Source organism: Callithrix jacchus, chromosome 3 (assembly GCF_049354715.1).
Source record: "Callithrix jacchus isolate 240 chromosome 3, calJac240_pri, whole genome shotgun sequence".
NCBI classification, from domain to species: domain Eukaryota; kingdom Metazoa; phylum Chordata; class Mammalia; order Primates; family Cebidae; genus Callithrix; species Callithrix jacchus.
Window position 1 is genome coordinate 31,696,371 of NC_133504.1, and position 21,743 is coordinate 31,718,113.

At 34.6% G+C, this 21,743-nt stretch overlaps 1 protein-coding gene across 9 annotated transcripts in view; it reads left to right on the forward strand.

Annotated features, from left to right (window-relative positions):
* Positions 1-21,743, forward strand: part of MARCHF1 (membrane associated ring-CH-type finger 1) — a 933,735-nt gene that overhangs the window by 320,434 nt on the left and 591,558 nt on the right. For 8 of the 9 annotated variants that reach the window (XM_035292742.3, XM_054252825.2, XM_054252826.2 and 5 more), the window contains exon 2: positions 6,907-6,981. The exons of the other annotated variant lie outside the window; for it this stretch is intronic. The gene's annotated coding sequence lies outside the window, so the exon portion shown is untranslated. The remainder of the gene's footprint in view (positions 1-6,906; positions 6,982-21,743) is intronic. 9 annotated transcript variants of the gene reach the window in all.

The window sequence follows — 21,743 nt, forward strand, 5'->3', positions numbered from 1 at the left end:
TGAAGAAGAATATTCAGTGCAGCAGAGACTACATTGCTAACCCTAAACTAGTTTTTTGCCCATTATGAATAAGTTTGCTGACTCCTACCTTAAAATGATAATTAAGCATACATATTTAGGAAGTAAATTTAAAGGCAGGTACTTCGGAAAGCACACTATTTTCTAGCATTCTGGAATGTTTATATTTATTGGGATGATATGTTACTGTTAAGAAATGTGTGAATGGTTTGAATGACAGTTTTGAGTTTTTAGTGGTATGAAGACCTTAATTTAACTTTCCCATTGAATAATGATAATGCTTTATTTCATGTTTATGATTGGTAAATTATCAACATCATTTAAAGTTTGATGAAGTAAAGATATGTAGATTTTAAATGTTACAAAGCAAGATCAGTGACAGCCAAAGCAAGTTTTTCTCTATTATTAAGTGTTAATAGTTAGAGATGGGAGAGCAAAATTTAAAATTTGGAATTCCTTAGAATTTTCTTTTATGTACCTTCTACTGAAATATTTTGCTTTTTGTGTTTTTCTGTGGGAACTATGACATCTTCCAAAACTTCAAATTATTTTATTCCTAGATTTTGAATTTTAAGAATTCATAAAAAATATATCTTCTTGTTTCATCTCCTGGAAAATTTTCTCAGAAATATTTATTTTAAGGTATTGAAAAAATTTGAATTATCAAATTCACAATATTTATAATTTGTTATACAAAACATACACCATGAGCTGTATCTAAAATAATTTGAGTAACATGTAGCATTTCTTTTATTCCAAATGACTTGACTCATTTCTGCAATATCTCTTCAGTTTTGTATATAGTTTCTTAAATGATGTGTTATATTACTGGATGCCAATGTTTGTAATCTGAATAAATATTCTTTCACAATATTATCAAGTTTTACTATGGTCTCTGCCAAGTGCAGAACATTTCCACTATCGCTCTCACAAACTTTCTTTGATGATCTTGTGAACACACTTGCCAAAATCAAAATTATGTATATTATATGTTCAACAACAACATGCCATACCTTCATTTAGTCTCTGTTTTTCAACAAAAGTAGTTACTGATTTTTCCAAATTAGATTTTAATTATAAATATCTAACACTGTGATTGCTGTTCAGTTTATTTTATTCACATTTCCTCATTGCTCATGACTGATTATTGCCCATTCTTAAGTAATGGTTGATGTTTTATATCTCTGAAGAAATTCAAAACAAATACAAGACCCTTTGCATGAAGTAAACAGTTGAGTTTTTTCATATGAAAAAATATCAGAATAAAATAAACACCCTCAGACGTCCTTCCTGCTCTGTCTTAGGTAAATTTAAACTTTCTTGTATGAGATGCGTAATTTTCAGCAAGAGTAGCTCACTGTTGCATATTTTAAAATATGTCCACCTTCTGACATTGTAAGGGAACACATTTTATTTGATGATTCTTCAGAATTTGTTTTTGTCTGCCAGATTTTCTTGAAAGTCAGTAGTCATTGACATGGAAGTAGGAGATAATTTCATGTACCATTCCATCAGTGACGATTTGTACTATATTCTGCTAAAATTAATAGCTCTCATGTCTTTTCCTCTGCATTTTGTTTTTTTTTTTTTTTTTTTGGTGATTCACTCTAAATTCTCCAAAATTTTTCTAATGTTCCAAACATTGTTCCAAAAATTTTCCATTTTTCTCTTGTCTCAATAATATTTGTTATAATAAAATAAGCGGCTTCAATAATTATCTTCTAATAATTTCATTGTAAATCTTATTGCATTTATAGTACATAGGAAAAATGGCAAAATATAACATGATACAATACTTAGCATATAGGGGAAAACAGCAAATTTTAACAGAGGTAATTTTATACTTATCAAATTTCTGCACTAAATAATAACAATTCCTGTCAATTAAATAATGGGTCATTATATATAAACCATTAAGCCTTTATTAATATTTATTTTTGGATTATTAATGGCTAATCTTTAGTTGCATTTATGTAATTTGTGTCATACTGGAAGCATCTTTAACTTAAACAGGAAACTCAGTTTAAGTAAAAGACACTTTGTTGTTGTTACAGTAAACAGTAAGTATATAATGTGAATTACAATGAAAATATATTTTTATTACAGTAAACAATAAGTAAATAATGTGAATTACAATGAAAATAAAACAAGTGCATTAAGATTAATGACAGATGCTTTTATTTTTATGAATATATACATATATGTGTACATACTTATAACAGTAGATTAGTTGATTGGTTAATCATTTGATTTATTGATATACAGATAGATAAATCGACTTATAGGTAAATAAACATTGTTCAGAAGCACAGCCTATAATATATGTTATTAAATCAACACTGGTTTTTGATTCACAAATCTTTATCAAACTTGTTCCTCCTTTATAAGCCCCAGTGAAATGATTTATAATGACTCTGTTATAATGGAATAATTTATACCCTCTACTGGATGTTTGTTTTAATAAATATGCAAGACTCCTATTTTGGGGTTAAACAGTTATGGTTTTTATATAAAACTTAAAATGATGTTTAAAATGAATAGGACACCCTGAGAAGTGTTATGTTCTATTTGAATAACCAAAGCAGTTCAGTATTTCACTTTTTACTTACATTCTTGTAATTTCCAAAAGAATATGCAATGAGTCAAGGGAGATTGTGTTGAAAGATAAATCACATATCTAATGGTTATACTTCATCTGTTGCTTAAATTTTGACATCTCCCCTACACCTCCCTGAATAACTTATTTCTGATATAGAAATACCTATACAATTATTTATTAGATTGTTCTCAGGATTCACCTAAGTCATTCATACAAAGAGATTTTTAGTACCCACCTCATCAAATGCCCAAATAGGAACACCAGTGCTGACCACAGTTTAGAGGTACTTCCTTTACCCAGATACATAAGTATATACCTTTCTTTTCTCTTTCTCTTCATCTCTCCTTCCCTCTCTTTTCCTTTCTTTCTCCCTTCCTTTATTGTATATTATTGAATTTTAATATACAGATTTCATTAAACTATATAATATGTAAAAATAAAACCCATTGAAATAGAGAATGGTTCAAGTCATTCAACTTAAATAAGCAAAACTGCAGGTAGCCACAGTTAAAGCTGGAAGACAGTGGTCTGACTCTCCTGAGCCAAGAAAAGATACCACTTTTTAACTTGTCAAATCTGTTTGCAATTGTTTAATGGGTATTTTATTGGTAATATCTTACTTATTTTTGGAATTTGAAAATACATAATTAATTTTAAAATTATGCATAATTCAGAAAACAGTGAAAGTGGAAATAAACACAATGACATATTTTTTTAAATAGCATTGATAAATTAAAAAATTAATGGAAATGTTCATGGTTCTATGCAATGTACTCTTGTGGAAATATTTTGTTGTTGTTAATTTGTTGTATGTAGTTTGAATTCAGTTTTCTTACCTTATATGGTTACATTGTGTTCCCAGTGACTTTTATATATCAACTTATTAATTCTGTAGGCAAGCTCATTATAAATAACTATTATACAACTTCTCCTTTTGCTCCATGTACATTGACCTCATAAGCAGATACAACTCTGATATGAAAATGTCATATTTTCTCTGCAACTGCAATGCTACTGTATACATTCTTTCAAAAAATGGTCAATAATATCCTCTATTACTTTAGTTTGTTAAGATACCTTCTTGGGGGGAATGATCCAAGATGGCCGATCGCTAACATCTCAGGATTGCAGCTCCCAGCGAAAACTCAGACAAGGAGAGGACGCCACACTTTCAGACAAATTTTGGTCGCTCACGGAGCAGAAGATTCCCAGTGGAGGAGCTCCACGGGTTGCCAGCGCAACTCTTGTGGCGGGTGCAGTGCTTTCGCCGGCACCCGGAACAGGACTGGTTCCCCTTCTGACCAAGGTTTGGAGGAGCCATATGGGTCGCCAGTGCGACTCTTGAGGATGGCGCGTTGGTTTTGCTGGCACCTCAGCGTGGCAGCTCTTGGTGCAGAGAAAACAGGACTGGTTCCCCTTCTGACTGAGGTTTGGAGCTTCAGGAAGGCAGAGTTGCCTATTAAGGACTCAAGAAGGAAGCCAGATTGGAGATTCCCAGGCCAAAAAGCACCATCAGTCTTAACTCCGCTGTTTTGGCCGGCTCAGTGGGTTGCTCCTATTTTGGCCCTGGAAATTAACAACTTGGAAGTCCACTAAGAGACCTAATTTGAAAGTTGGTAATTACAAAGACGACAGGTGGATAAATTTACAACAATGGGAAGAAACCAGCATAAAAAGGCTGAGAATACTAAAAATCAGAACGCCTTTCCCTCTAAAGAGGATCACAGTTCCTCATCAACAAGGGAATAAGACTTGATTGAGAAGGAGCACATCCCATTAACAGAATCAGGCTTCCAATGATGGATAATAAGAAACTTCTGTGAGTTAAAAGAACATGCTGCAGCCCAATGTAGAGAAACTAAGAACTTTGAAAAAAGATTTGACGAAATCCTAATGAAAATAGACAACTTAGAGAGGAATATAAGTGAATTAATGGAACTGAAGAATACAATGCAGGAACTCCAAGAAGTATGCACAGGTTTTAACACTCGAATTGTTGAAGCAGAAGAAAGGATATCAGAGGTAGAAGTCCAACTTAATGAAATGAAACAAGAAGACAATGAAACAAGTGAAAAAAGGATAAAAAGGAATGAGCAAAGTCTCCAAGAAATGTGGGACTATGTGAAAAGACCAAATTTCCATTTGATAGGTGTACCTGAATGCGACGGAGAGAATGAATCCAAGCTGGAAAATATTCTTCAGGATATTATTCAGGAAAATTTTCCTAAACTAGCAAAGCAGGACAATATTCAACCCCAGGTAATACAGAGAACACTACAAAGATATTCCTCAAGAAGAGCAACCCCAAGGCACATAATCGTTAGATTCACCAGGGTTGAAATGAAGGAGAAAATACTAAGGGCAGCCAGAGAGAAAGGTCAGATTACCCACAAAGTGAAGCCTATCAGACTTACAGCAGATCTCACAGCAGAAACTCTACAAGCCAGAAGAGAGTGGGGGCCAATATTCAACATCCTTAAAGAACAGAACTTTCAGCCCAGAATTTCATATCCAGCCAAACTAAGCTTCACAACTGAAGGAAAAATAAAATCTTTTATGAACAAGCAAGTACTCAGAGATTTTATTACCACCAGGCCTGCTTTACAAGAGCTTCTGAAAGAAGCATTACACATAGAAAGAAACAACCAGTATTAGCCTTTCTAAAAATATACCAAAAAGTAAAGAGCATCAACATAAAGAAGAATTTACATCAACAAATGGATAAAACAGCCAGTTAACATCAAATGGCAGTAATCCTAAGTTTAAATCGACTAAATCCCCCAATCAAAAGATACAGCCAAAACCGAACGGCATGTTACATCCAGACCCATTTCACTTGCAAGGATTCACAAAGACTCAAAACAAAGGGATGGAGAAAGATTTACCAACCAAATGGAGAGCAAAAATAAATGAATAAATAAAAAGCAGGAGTTGCAATTCTCGTATCTGATAAAATAGATCTTAAAGCAACAAAGATATAGTGGTAAAAGGATCAATGCAACAAGAAGAGCTAATGATTCTAACACCCAGATACATAAGACCTATAAAGAGACTTAGACTCAACGAGACAGAAAATTAATAAGAATATCAAGGACTCAAACTCAGATCAGGAACAAGTAAACTTAATAAATATTTATAGAGCTCTCCACTTTAAATACACAAAATATACATTTTTGTCAATACCACATTACACCTTCTCATAGGTTTAAATGAAACATTGGCCATTATTAATACCCATTTTTTTTTAGAATAAAGCAACATTTCCATTCTCTGTCCCTCTTTTTCTTCCTCATTCTTCCTCTCCTTCACTCCTTTTTTTTTTCTTTCCTTCCTTCAAAAAAAGAAAAAAAAAGAAATCAACTTGTAGACCTCTAGATTCAGGTCGGCAATGTCTCTCATTGCTCGATTTCCTTCCTTTCCTTCTCTCCCTCCCTCCCTCCCTTCCTCCCTTCCTGCCTTCTTCCCTTCCTCCCTAAAAAAAATAAAAATTAAAAAAAGATACATTCTTGTGATCATTCTGCATGCAAAAAAAAAAAAAAAAGAATGGATTATAAGATATGGATGCCAGGTCATTATGCACATAATTGTATCCTTAGCCCGTTCAACGAAACAAAGGCAGTTTAGTAATGTAGCCATGTATGTCTTCTATTGGAGTAGATCCTAAAATGAGATAAAACAGTTGGTGTTGTTTTATACATAGGGATAATTGAGGTAGTGAACTACAAGGTTTGTGGATATTTCCCTCTGATGTGCTGCTTAGAATACATAAGGATCCAAAAGTGAAGCTGTTGTTTATCCTTCGATCACTTCATCTTTTTATTCATCCTCATTATGTTCAAAACATTCTGGCAAATTCAGACTGTGTTTCTATCAAACAACTGGATCAAATTGAAACCAGATATTCTAATTTAACTTTTAAAGTTTTGCCTCTGTCTTTGGAGAGTTTCCTGAGTGTCTTACATTGTTTGGCAGCACATAAATGGCACAAACAACCCTTCTTATGCCAGAAAAAATCATTTTGAAATTCTCTATTAGAAAATGAAAATTCAGTTGATTTCTTATTATGAAGTTTATAGATATTTTGCAACTGTACAGCAATTGATATAAATTGTTTCATATGATCTGAATATTGGCAGAAATCAAATTAAGTACATTATTACATTGCATTTTAAAGACTATATAGGTCCAAAATTTCTACAACATTTGTGTGACCTTTCTGTTATAAAAACCATAGTTTTCTGATGGTTATTTTTAAGAGTGGCTTTAACATATTTAATTTCCTTTTTCAGGAAATGTACCCAAAAAGAACTCTGAGAGAATATACTCAATTGTTCTGCTGTGATTAAACAAGACTGCTGTATTTTGTAAGTTCATCTACTTTTATCTTTATTTTTTAAATAAGGAAGACTTTCTGCTGTAGAAAATCTTTTTTCTCATTTGGAATTAGAGTCTAATTTTGTTTTAATAGAAGGTTTAATTGATTTTATTTTTTTCAAACTTTGTTTTACCTCAGTTTTATTCAGTTTCAATGAATAATGAAAAGGCATTTTTTTTTTAGATTAACTCTGTTTCCTTGTATCTATTGGGCAATATTTTAATGACTCACGATAAGAATCTTATCAGTTGGTAAAAGGACAGTGCTATCAGTAATGCTGACTTGATGTGGGCAAATATATTGGAAATTGTAATGTCCTCCACTTCAGTGAACGAATACATTTGATTTTATCTGTAGAAACTGACTTTATGAAGGTAGCTAAATACTGACCCTCTTTCGGATATGTTGTAATTTTATCTTGCTACTAATACTTAGATTATACATTCAAGGATTATAATATATATCATGATGAGGTATGTACTATATGACTTTGATGTTTTAGGATATAACATTCATTTTTGCACTACATGATTTAGTTGTATTAGAATATAACACATATTTATTTCACATGACCCAGAGCAACCAAAGGCTTTGTGTAGAAATCATGAATGACATTAAATTGAATGTTTCCTGAATCTTCATGTTTACAATCCTTCTGATTATCTCAAAGTTGAAATTTTTCTATTTCAGTTTCTGAAACAATATAAAACAAATAGGTTTTTTCCTCCTTTACAAACTGCCTTCTGATATTGAGATAAAATAATCCCTTTGCCCATAATTAGTTTCCTATGACAGGAAACTAGTCATAGAAATATAGTTTCTAGTAGGTTGAGAAAATGTAATACATGTCATTTATTTGGACACTTGCAGCATTTTTTTTTTTTTTTTTTTGGCTTTTCATTCAAGCAGACTCTTTTTTTCAGGAGCAAAAAATATGACTGCATCCCCTTATAGTAAATGAATGGAGGATCAACTAGATGAAAAGATGTATCTAAATTTCTGAATTCAGTGGCATAATAGTCATTACAAGTGCTCTTCATCAGGGTATTTTTATTACCCCAATATTTTGAACAACTTAAATGCTGAGTATGGTAACGTAAAGAACATATTTAAGGGTTAGAACAGTTTTTAGAAATTTTTCCAGTAATTCTGAAGGCATAAATAGTTCAAAAAGATCTTGAAATTGGTGGAAAAAATCACATAAAAAGGGGAACCTTTGTAAAGACAAATTTTAACATATATTGTGAAACAAAAATAAAGATTACATAGAAGATTTACCCAAAAAAATTATCTTAAATTATGGCCCAGTGGTTTTATTTTTTAAAAAATTCTATCCATTTATGTTATTTTTCCCCAGGGGAATAATTGAGTTTTTCCCCTTAAAAACTTCATTTCATAAAAATAATTCTCAATTTTTAAATTAAGTAATCATTTAGCTACCTATGTATGTATATATCCCTTCCCATTTTTTTTTAATTTTCAAATAACAACAACGTTATAATGACTTTGAACAATTTTACATTAATAGGAAACTTGTTGAATGTTTCATATATCAACTCCTAAGTGTGAAAAATGGCAAAGAGATTTGGTGTTACATATGACCTGTGCAGTTCTATCAGCGGTGAATTTATATTTTCTATTTCTATATTTTTACTTTTATTTTGGGTTCGAGGTTAACTCTTGTCATGGTAGTTTGTTGTACATATCGTTAGGATTTCACAACAAGTCCTCTGTTTCCGCTTTACTACATTCACTCTCTACTGGTCTGAGAAACCCAAGTTGAGTATCATGGAGATGTTATTAGAGCTTAGATTGGTAAAATCCAGGAAAGATTTTTTAAAAGTCAAGAAAAAAATGTTTTCTTGCTTTGGACATTCTCTTCTTGATTACTCTGAACACTTGTGGTTGAGTCAGCTAATGAAGAATTTGAAATGTGTGGGAAAGGTGCAAGGAGAAATAAAAATTGTATTGAAGAATTCTCAGAATTGTGTGTCCGATAAAAAAATTGAAGGAAATAGAATACTTTCATTTGAAAAAGAAAACGTAATTAGATAATTATTCTTCAGGTACCATATATGAAGAGATCTTATAGAAAAGGTGGCCAATTCCTTTTTTAAAAAAGTATAATAAACCGGGACTGTTATCAGTATAAATTTTCAAGCTTGGAGAGTTTTTAAGCACTGGAATAATTGAAGATAGCACTTTGAAAATCTCTTCTTTTGAGAGATTTTTAAAGTAAAACAGATCTTGGACTATCTGGGGCACAAAAGTGCTCATTAATCCAACATGAAATCTTTTAAACCTAGGATTATTTGATCATAAATTAGTTACTGTTTTACATTCTGTAAATAGGTCATTAGCTTTATCCCTTTAATCAACAGTGGCTTTGCTTTTCTGAAACTATACAGAGGAGAGAGTAACAAGTTTAACAAAGCATCTTATGCTCAACAATGGTCCCAGTCGAATAATTGTCCAGTTTTCAATGGAGAATTAGTATGGTCCTCTCTAAAGGTTTAAGAGATGATCAAAATAGCCCCTCTGCTTTTTCCATGAAAATTCCCTGGGAGCTGAACTAATTTCCTCTAGCTAGAATAGATTTAAACAAATGTTTTAATAAGCACATTTTAAAAATCACAACTATCTTATGCTGCCCATTATTGCCATTCTCTTAGGATTATATTTTATAAGGTATATCTATAAAAAGAGACTATTTTTCTATTTTAAATAAGCAATTTCAGCTTAGAAATAACTACTTTGTGGCTTATAATGCTATTTGTTTTACAAACTTTCTTTTTCCAGAAACTGTAGAGATAAAATTAACATTAGATTTTTCCAAATTTATTTTTAATTTCAGAAATTCAATCACATGAATATTTCTGCCAAGAACTGTGGGAAATAAAAGTGCAAGATATGACCACAGCTTCTAAATTGCTATAGTCTCATTGTGGAGAAAATTCATTTGTAAAAAATTAAATGTAGGATTGCAGTTAGTTACAAGTGCAGACTTTGTTATGTTTTTGCTCTTTTCACAACACCTTAAGCTGATCCTTTTTATGTCGTCTGTGTATTCAAAGGGATGTAGAAAATAACAATCAATGAATGAATGAAGCGCTTCAGTCATTCAGAGAATCAGTGTAATTAAATTTTAAAGGTAAAACTTAAGTAAAAATGTTATAGATAAAATAAAAACAGCAGCTTTGACTTAGAAATGTATTTAGCATATAATGTTAAATGCCTGCTTTAAAGGTATTGAAATCCTCATCAGAGAGAATTTTATTAATAGTGGGGAGCAATGCTAAGAAGAAAAGTTTGCTTTAAGCCATGAAATGTCTTAATTCCATGGTAGGCAGCATAAGCTTTGTTCAGTGGTAGGGATAGTCACAAGAAACACATTCTATCACTTTCTGAATAATTGACATAAGGGAAAAAATAAGAGAAATCAGTGATTATGTCAAATTTCAGACTCTGCACAACTTGAAAAATATGTGATGGATTGATGAATGGCAATATAAAAAATTAAGAAGGAGGATGGTGAATGATTCATGGAGTGAGATTTTCCAATTTTTGAAATATCCTGAACTGATTTTCCGTGGGTTCCCTTTTTCTAACTTTTAATCTCAAACCTATTCTCTTTTTTGTATTATTGACATTTTGATAGTAAAACAAATACAAATGGTTCATTTGTATTTTTTTATTTTATACTGTTACTGTACTTCTAGATTATCTAACAGTGAGTTTTTAAGTAAATACACAGGAGTCTTGTAATGTTGAGATAAATAGAAATTAATATCTCAGGCCAGACATGGCGGCTTATGCCTATAATCCCAGCACTTTGAGTGGGGGAGGTGGGTGTATTACTTGAGCTCAGGAATTCTAGACCAACCTGGGCAACATGGTAAAGCACTGTTTCTATTAAAAATACAAAAATTAGCAGGGCATAGTGCTACTTGCCTGTAGTCTCTGCTGCTTGAGAGGCGGAGTGGGGAGGACTGCTTGAACCCAAGAGGCAGAGATTGCAGAGAGACAAGATTACCAGCACTGCACTCCAATCTGAGCAACAGAATGAGACTCAGTTTTAAAAGTTAAAAAGAAAAGAAATTAATATCCCATAATAGATTTTAGATTTATTTTACCATCGTCTTTTTAATATATCATTATATTTGTTTAATGTTGTTAAATATTATCTAACTTAAAAATTGTGATGATTGATAAGAAAAATGGATACCATGAGTCAAAACCACTGATATATGACAAATGGCACTAACTAGGGAAGTACAAAATTAGACAGATAATTGTTTTATCAAAATAAATATGTTGGAGAAAGATACAGAATTTCAGCATATAGCTTTAAATTTGTAATACTCTGCTTGTCTAAAAGAAAGGATAGCAGTTCATCAAGATAAATATTTTTCTCTCTTAGGTTTTATGAAGATATTAATGCATTTAAACAACATAATAGCCTGTATCCTGAATACAACTTTGTAACCTGTGGAAAAGATCTTCTGCATGTGGTTGTTTCTTGTAACAGCCTTTGAGAGACACTGTGAACAAAATTTAAATGAAATTAATCCAGGAACCAAAGTGATTATGACAGCATTCTGATTATCTGGAAACACAGGGGAAATGTCTGAAGAGTCTTGAGGAGTAAATGGTTGGCACCTTATTCCTTAGACAATTATCTTGAATATCAACTATCTCCAGCAGGCTTAAAATAGGAGTTTTGTGGCAGACGACTCATAAATGAGGTTTGAATGAGTATGTGAAAGGCAGGCATTTTTCATTCATGACTGAAAAAGCACCTCTACACTATAGGTATCAACCATGTTGAAAACAAAAGCATTTCACTGTGAAAGTTGAAGGCTATGAATTCATTCATTTAGGCAACACATATTCTAATTTAGCCTGTATTGCTTTCAATTCTACTTATCAGCAGAAGTTGAGGTACCTATGTGCAGGATTAAATTTGTTTTTGTCAGGAAGGAACGCTAAATGTTTAAATGAATGCTAAAAGGCTATCTAAAAGTTGTACATGTCTATGAAAGATTTGGACAGATCTTGGAGATATACTGCATACTGTCAAACAGTAAAACCTTGCGTTGACTCTGTTAATGAGTTTAAATAGATTGAAATTCGGTTGCAATTAATCTGCCAGATGAACATGGTTTATAAGTAGATTTATGCATAATGTGCACATTTCTCTTGCTATTGTTCTAACCTATGTTCTATACTAGGTAGTTATGAAAGTTTTGTTATTTGGAATAAAGCTCTTAACACGTCTAACGAGGAAATGTTTGCTATGTAATACGAGTTTGAATGAGTAAGTGTAAACACTGGAAGTCTTTAAAAGGAAAATTCAGTTTCTTTTCAGTTAGAGAGATTCATGTATGGATAGAGATCAGTAAACAGGCCATCAGTTAACAAAATGACAGAATTTCATTCATTTATTTCTTCTCATGAACTGCAGCAGTTTTCTTTGCTAATTAGAAGAGGTACACTTATTTCTTCTTCCTTGTTCATAATTATTATCTCTTGCATCTTTGAGCATCCATAATAGAAATATAACAAAATTAAAACATATTAGGTTCTCAATTTTCACAGCTTTTACAAACATTTGTACATATATTTTCAATATTTTAACCTCAGAGAACAATAATTTTCTTTTAAATAATTTATTTTAAAAGGGTTTTTTAAGCCTGACATACACTCATTTGTTTTTCCAGCATAATTAACAACTGTGACTTTCTATTTCATCTGTTGTAACATTCACATGAATGAATTCCCCTTTTGTCTTGCTTTGAATTTGATACTGAAAAGAAGTTTTATGCTTCATTGTTTTCTAATATGCCTCAGGTAATCAGTCCTGCTACAGCAGATTATATAATACTTATCTGAGGCAACAAGGGAGACTTTTCTAGGAAATAGAGTTTATCTCAAACTGATTTTTGTTTCAGTGAGGTCATTATCAATATAATGGAAGATGTTTTGACAAAGAAATCTATGCAATTATAGAAACTGAGAAAGTATATAGATAGATAGCCACACATAGTATTTTTCCATATAGCCTCAAAATCTCTTTAACATTAAATGTGCTAACATTCTAACCTGCTCATGTTACATAAATGAAAAGAGCTCCTGGTAACTTTACATTTAGCACAGTTGTACATAAATGTCAATCTGAAATATTCTGACTTTTCCAGATTGTATCCCATTTTTGACATTCACTGAGTCTCCTGTGGATTAAGCACCCTATACAAGTCACACTTTTTATTTATACAGCTAAGAACACTGATTTCAATCTTCCTGTTAAGTTTTGCAGAGACTGTGAATCAAAGCATTTTGGTGATAACAAATACATGCATTTACGTCTGTAATCCCAGCTATGTGGGAGGCTGAGGCAGGAGAATCACTTGAACTGGGGAGATGGAGGTTGTGGTGGGCCCAAGTCACACCACTGCCCTACAGCCTGGACAACAAGAGCAAAACTCTGTCTCGAAAAAATAAAAAAAAATCCCAAAGGCATGCATTTGACTAAGGCTCAATGATTTTGCATACAACTTCAACATTAACCATATTTCAAATAATAAATCTGCAAAAGGTAACCTTTTCTGCTTTGAAATGGTAACAAAACTTCTATGTTCTTTAGAGCCAAAGGGGGAAAAGTTGGACCATTTAAATGGCCTATTTCTATAACTAACATGAGCAGTTTCTCAGTGCTTTTAATCTAAAGGCAAGATAGTCATGTGTTTAAATATATTACCAGTTATATTGTTGGTAATATTCAGACAATAGTTATGAACATAGATGATCAGTCCTAACCATTGCATAAAGACAGCCAAAATAATTTTCACACCACATTCAGGGCTCCTTGATCTGAGCACATCTCTCTTCCATGATTGAATAGCTCATGTTTTCATTCTTTCTTAAATTAGTTGGGAATACACACCAATTTACTGGTGATACTGCTCTATCACTTGTGTTGTGGCACACAAATCACATAGAATTTTAAAAATACCAATCCTAGAATAAGACTAAAGCGAAAGACTGAATGTCACACCATGAAATAGGACTAAAGTATACCATGAACTCAACTAGAGTAGAATTAAACTGTGTCCTTGAATTGAGTTATGACATTTTAGGGCTGCTCCTCAGTAATTCCTCTTGTCCTTTGAAACACTTCCCAGTGATTTTTAGCTTTTTGTTCTTTATTTCAGAGTTTCTTCCTAACATATGTGGCCTGGAACCATTAGAATCAGAAAAAGCTAAACAAATATAGTGAAGTTAACCTACATATATTTTCATAACCAGAAAATATCAGACAAAAATTACTTTAAACATTAGAATAGCTCCCTGCGCTTTCCACGTTCTCGGCTCTGGTGGCTGCTGCTCCGGGGGCATTTATGCAGGAGGTCTGGCCGGTAAGTTGATTTCTTGCATGATGATTGGCAGCTCGTGAACCTGGCAAGCCAAAGTTGCCTCTCTGCCCGGGACAGTGCGTGGCAGGGCCGCCCCCGCCCCCCCACAGCCAGGCCTTCAGACTCAGACAAGGCCTTACCCCATGGGCCCCCAATTCCCAGTCTTTGAGTTTGGATTGGAACCCCGCCTCCAGCCTGCATGTGGAAGATCTTGGGACTTCTCTGCCCACATAACCACATAAGCCAGTTCCTCATACTAAGCCTCTTCCTGCATATCTATATACATCTCGTTGGCTCTGGTTCTCTGGAGAACCTAACTCATACATGCCATCCTCCAGTTGATATCTCAGGGCCCTACATTCCTGGGGAGGTAACTGTGATCGGCTTGGCCAACAGAGAAGCACTTAAAACTTCAACCTTGACAGCAGAAAATAGTTACTCTTTATCCTTGGTGGAAAGTTTCAAAAGATGGTCAGGGGTGGTGGCTCTCAACTGTGATCCCAGTGCTTTGAGAGGCTAAGACTGGAGAATCACTTGAGCCCAGTAGTTTGAGACCAGCCTGGGCAACACAGTGAGACCCCATCTCTACAATAATTTCTTTTTAAATTAGCCAGATGTGGTGGTGCATACCTGTAGTCCCAGCCACTCAGGAGACTGACATGGGAGGACTGCTTGAGCCCAGGAGCTCAATGCTTCAGTGAGCCGTGACTGAACCACTGCACTCCAGCCTGGGCAAGAGAGCAAGACTGTCTTAAAAAAGAAAAATTTTAAAAGATGTCCAAGCCATCAGGCTTCTTTTCTCTCCTAAGCTGGCCTGCTCACCTGCTCACCCTGGAGGGGTAGGGCAGGGCCAGACACTCTCACTTGGCTGCGGTATTGGGGGTGCTGGCGTGGAGGTGGAGTCTGCATCTCCCCTGCATGTTGCTCTCTGTACCATCAAGAGAGGACAGTTTGCAGCCATGGCAGATGGGGCTATTCATGTTGTCACCACTTCTGAGGAGCCCCTGGAGGCCCAGAGACAAATGCAACCAAGACCCTGCCTTTCCAGAGCTCACAGGTTGTTCTTAGTGTTGCCATGGAAATGGAAGCCTGGACTGCCGTGAAGGGCTCAGTTGTGGCCTCCCGTAAAAGACACATCCACCTGGAACCTCCAACATGAAATCCTATTGGAGTCAGGATCTTTGCAGGTGTGATGAAGCTGAGGCTCTCAGGATGAGCTCATCCTGGATCAGAGTGGGCCCTAAATCCAATGACAAGTGCTGAGAAGAGAAGAGAAGAGGAAACAGACACAGAGACTCCGAGGAGAAGGCAGCATGAAGATGGAGGCAGAGCCTGGAGTGATGGGGCCACAAGCCCAAGAATGCTGGGAGCTACCAGGAGTTGGGAGAGGCAGGACAGGTCCTCCCTACAGCTTCTCAGGCGGTGCAGCCTGCTCAGACCTTGATTTTGAACTTCAGGCCTCCAGAACTGTGGGAGAATTAATTTCTGTAGTTTAAGAAAAAAAAAATTAGAATAAACATTAGCTAATTTAATGGCCTTATGATTAGTATTATGATAATCTGAAATTTTGTTTTAGATGGGTGGGAAAGAGAAGGCAAGTAGTAAGTTGCAAGCATGAGCTGAAATGAACTAAAATGGGTTGTAACTCATGTCAGCTCTCTCTCGTCATTGCTTTCTACCTTGATACTAGAATGTACCACTGTAGAAGCTAGTGCCCATAATCACAAAGCTAAACACTTGTCTGGCCTGGGAGGGAGAAGCTGAAGGAGTCATAGGAAAAGGTGGAATAGTTACAGGTCCAGCTTCTGTGTCGCATCAGGAAGCCAGCCAGAAGGTAAGCTGCAGTGAATAGGACCTATAAAGGCATTGGTTGACCCTGCCCAGCCTTCCAAATAAAAGGGAATATGGTTATTGCTTCACTTGTCCCCTTAAATCTCACAAAACTGTGTGTGGCCCACCCTACCTAAATCACGCAAGAAAGGAGATTCTGGAAAATGCAGTTGATCCTAGCCCAGCTGACTCATTAGTCACCACAGTTCCATAAATCCATTTGTAAGTCTGGCGAAGTTTATGCATTCCCTCTCAGAATGTCTGTTAATATTTTTAATACATATACTTAAATACAGAGAATTACACAGGAAATCAATTATATTGAAGCAGTGATTAAAAATATGAGAAATCAAATTTGTGCCATAGTAACAAACTTAACAATGTCCAGGCATATGATTAATAATAGTAATTTTGAAACTGTAATGAGTATAAATCATAGCTTATGATATCTATAATAATCAAAATAGGATATGAAGTAATTTCTAAAATGAAAATTTCAAAGATATTGCTAATGCTATTGTGCTTTGCTGATGAATCGTAATTTAAGGATTCAAGAGATGATCAATTTCAGTTAGAGATTAGTGAAATCATCTGAAGTCTATTCTTGGACCCCACAGATCTGTGAATGCTAGGATAGAAACTCTCCCTTGGTGTCACAAACTTTCTTGGTGAAATATATTTACCAAGATCTTTAAAAATACACTTAATCAAGCACAGCATGTTCTCACTCATAGGTGGGTTTTGAACAATGAGACCACATGGATACAGGGAGTGGAGCACTACACACTGGGATCTGTTGGGGGAATAGGGGAGGTACAGAGGGGAGTGGGGAGTTGTGGGGAGACAGCATGGGGAGAAATGCCAGATATAGGTGAAGGGGAGGAAGGCAGCAAATCACAATGCCACGTGTGTACCTATGCAACAATCTTGCACGTTCTTCACATGTACCCCAAAACCTAAAATGCAATAAAAAAATACACTTACTTTAGGCGATAGGTTCAAAAAAAATATAAGGTCTAGCTGCTGTGTTGTGAGACTTGCATTACATGCTAAATGATGTCTATAATATAACAAGCCCTACGTTATTTTTTTTACATGTCTACAGTTTTTAAAGTCTTAATCATAGTGAAAAGCTTTTCTGTACTTCTCTATGAAAAGTAAAATGAACATTACCAAAAGAATTGGCAGTGCTAAATTGTTAGTAGGCTCCCTGTGGTTTCCCTTCTTGCTGTAAAGGCTTCAATGATTTCTTCATAGTTCAGGCATTGTAAAATAGCACCATTTAAGCTTCTGAGCATCAGTCACTAAATGTTTTCAAATACATTTCTTTCAATTTATATGATACTTATGGGTAAAAAATGGTCTTTTTGCATGCAGTGAGATTCGGAATAATGCACAGTTTATTAAATGAATATTGTCATATGGGTACAAAGTGAATTGATCTTAAATGTTAGTATAGAATAACATTTCTATCACCTTCTGTTTTTGTGTTTTCTCTAACTTCCATTTTTCTACTTTGTGTTCACCTTATTTGTTCGTATATATTTCCTAGAGAAGGACTCTGGAGGCAAAATTTTTTTAATTTTATTTTTATTTTGGATGCAGGGAATACATGTGCAGGTCTGTTACAGGATTGTGTTTTATAGTGCTGAGGGTTGGGCTTTTATTGACTCCATCACCCAGATAATGAACATAATATCTAATAGAAAATATTTTGGCTCTTTCCTCTCTTCCTCCTTTTGGAGTCTCCAGTGTTTGTTGCTCCCAATTTTACGTCCACAGGAACCCAAGATTTAGCTTCCATTTATAAGTGAGAACATGCAAGATTTGGTTTTCTGTTTCTGTGTTAGTTTGCTTAGGATAATGACCTCCAGCTGCATCCAGATTGCTTCAAAGGATATGACTTTGTTCTTTTTATGGCGGCATAGTATTCCGTAATATACATGTACCACATTTTCTTTAGTCAGTACAGCATTGATGGGCATCCAGGTTGATTTCATGTCTTTGCTACTGTGAATAGTGCATCAATGAGCATATGAGTGCATGTATCTTTTTGGTAGAATGATTTATTTCCCTTTGGGTATATACCCAGTAATGGGATTGCTGGGTCAAATGGTAGTTCTATTTTTAGTTCTTTGAGAAATCTTCACACTGCTTTCCACAGTGGCTTAACAAAGCCACGTTCCCAGCAGCACTTTATGAGCGTTCCCCTTTCTCCTCAGTCTTGTCAGTATCTGCTATTTTTTGACTTCTTAATCATAGCTATTCTGACTGTGCGAAATGGTATGTCACTGTGGTTTTGATTTGCATTTCTCTGATGATTAGTGATGTCGAAATTTTTTTTTATGTTTGTTAGTGGCTTGTATGTCTTCTTTTGAGACGTGTCTGTTCATGTCCTTGAGTCACAAGTTGTAAATTCAAAATGTTTAAAAATTTTCATTCAGTTTGGTTTCTTTTTTTACTTTTAGAATAATTTTAGAGATAGAGATGAAATTTTCATTACTTTTTTACAGTAACATACAGTTCATAATAAAACTATAATTAGGAATTAGGGCTTATTATAATTGTATTATGCCATAGCATAAAAAAATCACTTAAATACACATCATTTTATTAAATACTTTGGACACCATAAATGCTGAGAAGGCAATTTTTATTTTCATTTTATGGACAAAAATCATCCAACATTGCAAGTAAAAATGACTTAAGGGGAAGTGTGTGTGTGTGTGTGTGTGTGTGTGCGCGTGTGTGTAAAATATAGCAAATGCATTTACTTCTCAGGCATTTATTTTTTCTTCACCTATATTACCTCATTTATTCTCACAATCACACTAGTCACGTATACTGCTATTACTATGCTCATTTTACAAATGAGTAAACTGAGGCACTAAGGTTAAGTAACTCTGAAGTTCACGGAGCTATTGAGTGGTGGCTAGTGAGGAACAGGCCCTGGAGTGTAATCCAGGCTGTTCTGGGCTTGAAGTGTGAGCTCTCAACCTCTACTCAAGGAGAACTCTCATAATTCTATTTTCTCCTTTTAACAACTATAGGTATTATTTGTGATTAGTATTTTGCTGTATCAACTAACATTTTTAGGCCATTGTTAAGTACTGTTAAGTATTAGTGATGATAATGGGCAACTTCAGACTTTAATGGGTTTGCTTTTGGTTTGTTTACTATTAATGGGCTTTTTGGTGGTATTTTTATTGTTATGATACAGCTATCTTTCATAATGTAAAGATGTGTTCTTATATTTCTATTTAACTTAGAGTGTTTCTCAGAAATAAATACTATTAAATTACTTTAGCAGCCAGATGATCACAGTTGTTCTTTTTTTTGAATTGAAAGTATATATTTTTGATAAGCATCCAATAGATTAATCATTGTCTTTTTAAAATTTGCAGGCTTGTGGCAAACAACACTCAGTCATGTTTCTGACATCAGTTTTCCTGATGTTTGCTTTGAATATTTTCTTTCATATTCTTAAACTATCTTCATATTGCTATAATATTTGTCAGGTTTTTATATCATGATCATGTTAGATAACTCTCAGTCTTTGGGGATACTTGTAAATGCTCTTTCATTCCCATTCCCTTGCTCTCTTAGGTAAGAGTGGTACAAAAACAGGGGTTATATAACCTTATGGCAATGGAGGCAGGTCCATGGTCACTGGCGTCCGCTGCTCAGATCTTACTCTATTCTCTCCGGACTTTGCTGGAGACTAGTGTCTCTTTTTGGGCCAACTTGGCTGCACCTTGAACTGGAGGGCATAATGTAATTCTCTATTGTCCCTGCCATTTCAGTCTTAGTTTAGTTGACCTGTACCTGTATTGAGCTACCGCATTATTCTTCCTTCCTTAGACTTGGTTCACGGCAGGCTGCTAGCTTCAAAATCAATGTACACACCTTTAGTAACTGAGAGAGGATTAAAGTGTAAATTATTTCCTCTTCTTTTTCTGATCATACAGCTCAGCCCTTTGTATTATGTTGGCATGTCCTTCCTCTTCTTACAGGCATGTCCACAGAAGAAAGACCTAACTATAAATGGTGATCTGAAATAAAGCTCTGCATTTTACATATTTCTCTTAATGTATTAGGAGCTGTCTTGTTTGTACTGAAATCTAGAGAGGTGAAATTTGGACATTTGCTAAACAGATAACAAAAACCACTCTAGTTGTTTCAAACAAAAAACATATTAATATTGATTATAACAGTATCAGAAGAGCTGGAGGAACAAAAGAACTATAAAGGAGCAAAAGAAGAAAAGATAAAGTAACTCAACAATTAATTACTCATTTTTCTTTTCCGGGCTGGAGATGCACAAACTTATACACTAAGGATGCTGTGCTGAGAAGGCTTCTGCTGCTGGTCCTCAGATGCCTGGGAACTTATTCTAGTCTGAAGGGACCACCAGGGTCCTCACAGCCACTTCCCTCCCCTTCAGTGCTAAAACTTCTACTGAATAGTCCTTCGAGAGACACTGCCAGAAATTTGAAATGAAGGGAGTCACTATTCCATTTCTTCTGGGTTCTAATAACAAATGCTAATTGAAATCTTAACCAAGAGAGTCTCGGAAGTGAAGTTTGTGGTGTCATTGACACTTTGTAATAGAGCACAGAAGAGTGGGAATGGAGGCTGAGAGCCAAGGGACAAGAGATTAATTTAGTTATTACTTTTCACTTACCAGTATCTATTTGCAACCTTCTATTCGTGTATAACTTCTACACAATAGCATCCGTTGCACTTGGCATTTCTATTTAGTATGATAAAATCCACTTTTATAAAAATGAAAAAGATCTTACTCTCTTCTCCAAAAGCAAGAAAAATGTTCCATCAGTCCCCATATGCATTTCTAGGGATGGTAATTCCTCCTGTGTTTTAGTAATAGTCCAATTGGATCTACTGTCATTTTAAAAACCACGTTTTAAGGTATACTATCTGCAGTACTTCTGTAAAATAATAGGAGAAAGTAAGAGGAAAAAGTAAGTTAACATAAGCAAATACACAAGGAAGAAATTATATAAATCTGCTAATGGCCTCACTTAAAGTATAAGTGTAACTTTATTGTCTGACCTTGCATTCTGTCTTATCCTGTTATTAGCCAGAACTTCAAATTTCCAAGGTTATTTACTTGTGGAGTGACCCAAACTTTCATTTCCAGAGGGTCTTAAATTCTGTGGTCTTCTATGCATATGACTGATCTAAGTTTTTATTAACTCTTGGCATTGGATGTGAAATAATAAGAGAAGCTTTAGAAACTCCCCTGTCTTCTAGACATAATCTTTTCTGCTCCAGTGTAGATCAAGAAGCCAATTTTCTTCTTATTGAGATCAATCAACCTAACCAGTAAAGTAACTTTCTTCTTTACAATTGGTTCAATAAGATGAAAACTCAGTAGTGGACTGGTGACAGTTTCAATATCCAATTAAAGTAAAACAGTATTTTTATTGCCTAGAGAAAATATTACACCCTTGGGAATGAAGAACTCTGATCCACTGAAAACAACAGT